We start from the raw sequence: 7,335 nt of genomic DNA, 5'->3' as shown, positions 1-7,335 counted from the left end.
CAACTGTTAAATATTGAGTAGTGATCAATTGCTTTGACTTGTGAAGGTGAAAACTGCTGAACTTAATGTAAGAATATTTTGCCATGAGTTACTGATCACATTTGTTCATATAGTGTAGTTCATTGTAATGCCATTGTGTTTCCTCTTTTGTGCAGTTTTACATAATACACCAACACTTGTACCTGTTCCCAAGAAAGTAGCGGCTGAAATATGTGCAGTAAGTGGACTTTTTCTAACTTTACATCAAAAGGGAAGAAAGTGCAACACTTTGTAATGCCCATTTGTTTTCCATTGCACAGGACAGTGAAGAAACCCTCTCAGATGACTGTCCTTTGGAGGAAGTACTTGTAAGTGCATAAATAACTTTACTTCATTTATAGTAACTTGTGTACATATTATTTCTGACTGCAATATGAGTTGCAGGAGGAAAGGCCTACTGCACAAAGTGATACAGAGGTGGGCAGTGTAGTAACCTACTTGTACTTTTTATTTTTGTTGCATGAGGCTTGTGTTGACAGTTCTTTTTTATTTTATTTTATTTTTTTATTCTTTTTATCCAAACATGGCACAGGGTGATATCCGTATATAAACGGAATCTACAACAGAAAATTTAGTATTTTGACCTGAAAAAAACGAAAAATGAAGGGGAGAAATAGAACTTGACACCTTAAAGAAGAAAAAAATGGCACTAGAGATTGAGTTGCTTCAAAAGGAACTTCAGAGTCAAGTCAAGTCAAGTCAAGTTTATTTGTATAGCGCTTTTCACAATACAGATTGCATCAAAGCATCTTCACAGTATTAAATTAAAATAATACAACAAAGTTTGTTTCAAGAGGAATTTATTGATTGATAAAATTAAATTAAATATCCCCAAAATATCCCCAACTGAGCAAGCCAAAGGCAACAGTGGCAAGGAACCGAAAAACTCCATCAAGTGACCTAATGGTGTCCTAAAACTCCATCAGGTGCCTTAATGGAGAAAAAAAAACCTTGGGAGAACCCAGGCTCAGTCGGGGGCCAGTTCTCCTCTGGCATTGGATAGAGGCCGGATTGTAGTTTGAACTGTAGGATTATATGAATGCCTGGCTGAAGAGATGCGACTTTAATCTAGTTTTAAACTGGGAGAGCGAGTCTGAGCAACGAACAGTATCAGGAAGACTATTCCAGAGTTTTGGAGCCAAATGTGAAAATGCTCTCCCTCCTTTGGTGGTTCTGGATATCCTAGGTATGACCAAAAGCCTTGAATTTAGTGATCTTAAAGAGCGCGATGGATTATAGGGCGATAGAAGATCCGTTAAATAGACTGGAGCTAAGCCGTTTAGGGCTTTATAAGTCAGTAGCAATACCTTGTAATTAATACGGAACTTTATAGGTAACCAATGCAGTGATGATAAAATCGGTGTTATATGATCATATTTTCTTGATCTCCTAAGAACTCTAGCGGCGGCATTTTGGACTAACTGTAGCTTGTTTATTGAGGATGCAGGACAACCAGCTAATAAAGCATTACAGTAATCCAGTCTCGAGGTCATGAATGCATGAACTAACTTTTCTGCATCAGAAACTGATAGCATATTACGTAGCTTAGCAATGTTTCTAAGGTGGAAAAAGGCTGTTTTTGTAACATATGAAATATGATTTTCAAAAGACAGGTTGCAATCGAGTATAACACCCAGGTCTTTTACTGTAGAGGATAAAGTAACAGGACATCCTATGATGTTAAAGTTGTATTGTGCGAGGTTTTGTGGGCGGTTTTTTGAACCGATAAGTATTACCTCTGTCTTGTCTGGATTTAATAAAAGAAAATTACGCGTCATCCAATCTTTTATATCTTTAACTAGGGTTGGGCATCGAGAACCGGTTCCAACTGGGAACCGTTTAAAAAATAACGATGCCATTGGAATCGTTTAGAAAATTTGTTTTCGATTCCGATCATCGGTTCCAAACGCGCAAGTTTTGGTTTCCATAGTGGCCACTGGATTTCCGGAAGTGCTTGCCGCGCCCGCTTGTTCTGTTGCAGGCATGGAGCACGGTAAGCGGCGCTCAAAAGTGTGGCTTTATTTCACCTTAAAAAAGCCTGGGTCGGCAGAGTGCAACACATGTGACAAACTTATTTCTTGCACGGGCGGATGCACTACAAATATGACTAAACACCTAACGTTACGCCTGCATGGTGTACAAAATTTACAAGGAGTGTAGCGTGTTCGACATATGTCCACTGTCTCTGCGCGCTGGTCCACTGTCTCGTCCTCCTCAGGCAACCCTGCGCGACCAACGTTAGTAACGTTGCCAGGATCGAGTGCAAAATAATTAATCTGTAATGTTTTTTATTTTGAATAGAAATCATCACTCATAAAGCGTCATTCACGTCTTCTCCGGTTTATTTGTGTTCACATACATGCAATAAACAGCATCCGCCAGGGCTCTTAATTCAATGGTGCGCATATTTGGAGAAATAATGATTTATCATCACATGTTTGTAAAATGATTCGCGTCAGTTTATGATATCAGCGCTCTCTCATTCGCTGTACAGCTGTCAATCATCTCACGTGGACCAACGTGATATGAGGTATTTTTTTTTAAATGAATAGAGAATGTTTATAGTATACGTGTTAAGCAAGGTAGCTATTAGCTGCATATAAAATGCTAAATATAACATATTTCAACATCTTTTTTTTTTTACTTAAAACCATTTTAAACCGCGACCGGAATATGATACAAATCAATGGTGTTTTAAAGTGAGCTTTTATACATTGAGTTAGTTATGTCCAGAGAGTCCAGACCAGGGTGCAAGTTCTGCATAAATCTGTTTTTTGGTCTGGTGCAGAGGCATTCCTAATTTTCTCCCACGTGGGCTGCAGCTCCCAAAACTAAAACTAAATCAAAATAAAATGTTCCTCTGTGAAATGAGCCTGTGACAGGTTTTGACTCCACCCCTCAAAGAATCGGAATCGAGAATCGAAAAGAACCGAAATCGAAATGAAGAATCGGAATCGGAATCAGAATCGTTCAAATCAAAACGATGCCCAACCCTATCTTTAACACACTCTGTCAATTTGGAAAATGTAGCGTTTTCATCCGGCCGTGATGAAATATATATTTGAGTGTCATCAGCATAACAATGGAAACTAATCCCATGTTTCCTTATAATATTTCCAAGTGGCATCATATATATTGAAAATAACAGAGGGCCTAATACAGATCCCTGCGGCACTCCATAGTTTACTGGAGTTATGATCGATTTTTCTCCATTTAAATAGACAAAATGGTAGCGGTCAGATAGGTATGATTTGAACCAGCTTAGTGCTTGTCCTTGAACACCAGTATCATTTTGTAGTCGATCTAAGAGTATTGTGTGATCTATAGTATCGAACGCAGCACTAAGATCAAGTAAAACTAGTATTGAGATACAGCCTTGGTCAGAAGCTAAAAGTAAATCATTTGTGATTTTAACGAGCGCAGTTTCAGTGCTATGATGCGGTCTGAATCCAGACTGAAACTTTTCATAGATATCATTTTGTTGCAAGAAAGATCCCAGTTGAGCGGACACCACTTTTTCTAATATTTTAGACATAAATGGAAGATTTGAAATGGGTCTATAATTTGCTAGATTATTATGATCTAATTGTGGTTTCTTAATGAGAGGTTTTATAACTGCCAGTTTAAATGTTCTTGGAACATGACCTAAAGATAAAGATGAGTTAATAATATTGAGGAGAGGCTCTTCCACTACAGGTAACACTTCTTTCAGTAGTTTAGTTGGTATAGGATCTAATAAACATGTTGTTGTTTTAGATGAAGTGATAAGTTTATTTAACTCTTTTTGTTCTATAGTTGTAAAGCACTGTAATTGTTCTTTCGGGGTGATAATTGAAGCTGAATTATAAGGCGCGATTGAAGATTGAACGTTTATAATTGTGGTTCTGATGCTTTCTATTTTCTCAGTGAAGAAGTTCATGAAATCATTACTACTGAACTGTAACGGGATATTTTGTTCGGGTGACGTCTGTTTATTTGTTAGTCTAGCCACGGTGTTAAATAGAAACCTTGGATTGTTTTGGTTGTTTTCTATTAGTTTGCGGAGGTGCTCAGCCCTGGCAGCTTTTAGGGCCTTTTTATAACGCGACATACTGTCTTTCCACGCGATTCTAAAGACCTCTAAATTAGTTTGTTTCCATTTACGCTCTAAAATACGGGTTTCTCTCTTTAAAACATGCGTAGTATTGTTATACCATGGTGCTTTATTTTTCTCTCTGACCTTTTTTAATTTAATAGGTGCAACCACATCCAATGTTCTAGAGAGAATGGTGCTCATAGTGCTAGTTAGTTCTTCTAGTTCATCTGTTTGTTTGGGTTCAGGCAGCAGCTGAGACAGATTAGATAAGCAATTTGAGAAGTTATCTATGGTGGATGGGAGGATTGTTCTGCCTGGTTGATAACGCGACGCCGCATGACATATTACAGCAGTACGTAATATGCAAGTTACCATGTAGTGATCAGTGACTACGGTAGCCAAGGCTAGAGATAATAGGGATGTTTTTCTAACATCTAAGAGCGTAACATTTAGTACAAGTACTTCAAATGAAATAAACTTATAACCCGTTTTCTGAGTAACATTTAGAATATCTTTATAAATGGTTGCAACACCTCTGCCACGGCCAATCAGACGGGGCTCATGCTTATAACAGTTTCCAGGAGGAGTAGACTCATTAATACCGAAATAATCAATCAATCATTCAAGAGTAAGTGCTAAATACACTATTTCACACAGAGTACTATTGCTGACCTTGGATAACAATATATCTTATTGCAGGCAAAAGATGACCATCATTGGCTTTTCTTGACAAAGAATAATTGAAATAAAACTCAAGGAACTAAGCATGTTGTCTTGTCTTCTATTCATTTAATGAAGGTTTTTGTTTAAAAAAAAAAAAAAAAAAAATGGTGTTCCACAATTCTGTCCCGTGCAGCTCTGCCACTAGGTTGGTCCAAGTGCACTGGCTGGAGGTCATCATCAGGCTGCACCTCCACCACAGGGGTCCTCTCCTTTCTGATGGTGGCACTATTGTGGAGTATGGCACATGCAACAATAATGTCACAGGCCCTGTCAGGTGCAACCCTCAGACACTGAAATCTTTCCTTTAGTTGCCCAAAGGTCATTTCAATGCGTGCCCTTGTCCTGGCTAGAGCTGCATTGAAACGGGTTTGTGGTCCGGGGTTTGGGTCAGGGAATGGCGTCATGAAATACTGCCTGCAGGTATAGCCCCTGTCACCAAGCAGGATCCCGTCGTAAGCACCTGGAAAAATGCAGTTTTTTTAGGCTCAGAATAAATGTATGTAATACAGTGAGCTTGATATTAAATATTTCCTTACCACGTTCAAATAATGTGCATAAATGTGACTCTCTGAAAATCCTGGAGTCATGCACAGAACCAGGCCATTTTGCTTCCACATTTGTGATGTAGGACATGGAGTCACACACCATCTAAGATATTTTTAATCAGTCAACTGCATACTTTTTGATTACATTACTTTTTGTATTATTTGATATATTCTGGACTCGCTTCTCCAAGGTAAATGGTGAATTGTTTGATGTCAGGCTGCATGCTCAGAAAGCGGCAGTGGATTGTGCAGCGTGAGACCAGCTTCAGCGACAGGTTCTTGTCGTAAAAACGGACAAGACATGGCTGCGAAAGACTTCCCGTATCACCTCCGCTTATAAAGCCGGGATCTAATCCTGTTAACATGAAATAAGCCTGCTCCCGAGCAGGTTTAAGCTTGGGCACCTGTTGCTATGACAGCAAGTCCAGGATGAGCGTCGAAGAACCAAACAATCCAAGATCATGCCAAATCTCCAACAATCAAATCCAGCTAACTGAGTTAGCGACGTACGAAGAACGGGCCCCTGGGGCCTGTTTCAGAAAGGAGGTTCAACTGAGTTGACTTACCCTGAGATGGGAAACTCTGAGTTTTCGGTTACAGAACAGCGGAAATTAGTTAGTTCAATCAACTCTGAGTTGACTGACTCTGAGTTAAGCGCGTGCACCACCACTATAAAAAGCCATTATCAATGGAGTGCAGATATTATGAGTCACCATGGTAACAGCGCCAGACAAAAAGAGGTCTGCATATTTCTCACCAGCTTCTGCAAGCGTAAGAAGACATATTATTATTTTTTAAATATCGGCTGCAGCAGCGAAGGACAACTAGAGTTAGCTAGGGAGAAAATAGTTGCTCGAGTCAATGCGTATGTTTACATTTTAATTAGTTATACAGTGTTGGGTGTAATTAATTACCAAGTCATCTAAATACTGTCATTTATTTAAAGGGATTACTCTTAATTCTTCTGTAATTTGAAGTAAAATCTGATGCAATTGCATTAGACTATAGAACAATTCTGTATATTTAACATACATTTTTAAAAGGTATATTTTTTATGTAACCTTCTCCCTCTACACACTTTGGTCAATTCAAGAATAATCCATGCAATTGTATATTGTTTATTTGAAAGCATTAAAAGTGCAGTTTCTTGTCTCTCCTTGTATTGTTCAAGTGGTTGAGGTTGATATGGGATTTATTAATAAGTAGACCAATACTTTCTAAAGATAGTCATTATTACATGAATCTAATTACACGGTTGAAGATGTCATTTGTAGTTAGTAATTAATAACTATTTTAGAGTAACTTACCCAACTGTTATAATATCAGAGGTGAAACTGGAAGAACAGTATGTTATTCAACCTAATTTTAATTTTCATGGGTGCAATCCTGCAGGTATTAAAAGAACATGGCAGCAGCTGAAAATTAAATATAAGAACATAATTCAATCAGGTAAGGTTTGAGCATATCATGGGTGTAGGGCTACCTGAATTTACAAATATTTGACATATTAAATAACTAAATAGCATCCCAGTGTCTAGCAGTGCAGCAGCATTTTTGGCTGGGGGAATTCCTGGAGGGACTTCAGAGCCAGTCACTCCCGAAGATCCAAGGGCCTTCATAAAATGTAAGAGGTTTACATATGTGTTATTTCTTATATAGGCTATTTTTGATATTTCCATTTATTTTACTTTGGGTTGGGTTTTTTGTTGGTCCCAACAGATTCCGATGGTAATATCTGTCTTTTGGAGCCTCCTGTCCCAACAAAACCTGCAGGCAGTTGTAAGTAGCCTACTCAATACACCAGAAATTATGACAAATAGTGTTATAAAGTGTACTCATCTTCACAGGACGATGGGGATAATGTTATGTGTCACATCAAACAATCTACACATTCAGATTTTTTCACATTTTTATGTGGAGTAGAATCTAAGTTTAAAGCTAAGTATAAATGGG

At 38.2% G+C, this 7,335-nt stretch overlaps 1 long non-coding RNA gene across 1 annotated transcript; it reads left to right on the top strand.

Annotated features, from left to right (window-relative positions):
- Positions 1-1,831: 1,831 nt before the first annotated feature.
- Positions 1,832-3,074, top strand: LOC309512186. Its single transcript, XR_014210919.1, has 2 exons — positions 1,832-2,757; positions 2,830-3,074. It is a non-coding gene; the product is annotated as an uncharacterized lncRNA (long non-coding RNA).
- The last annotated feature ends 4,261 nt before the right edge of the window (positions 3,075-7,335 follow it).

Source organism: Leuciscus leuciscus (assembly GCF_965113295.1).
Source record: "Leuciscus leuciscus genome assembly, chromosome: 13".
NCBI classification, from domain to species: Eukaryota; Metazoa; Chordata; class Actinopteri; order Cypriniformes; family Leuciscidae; genus Leuciscus; species Leuciscus leuciscus.
The sequence above is the reverse complement of the archived record's forward strand: the minus strand, read 5'-3'. Positions and strand labels throughout refer to the sequence as shown.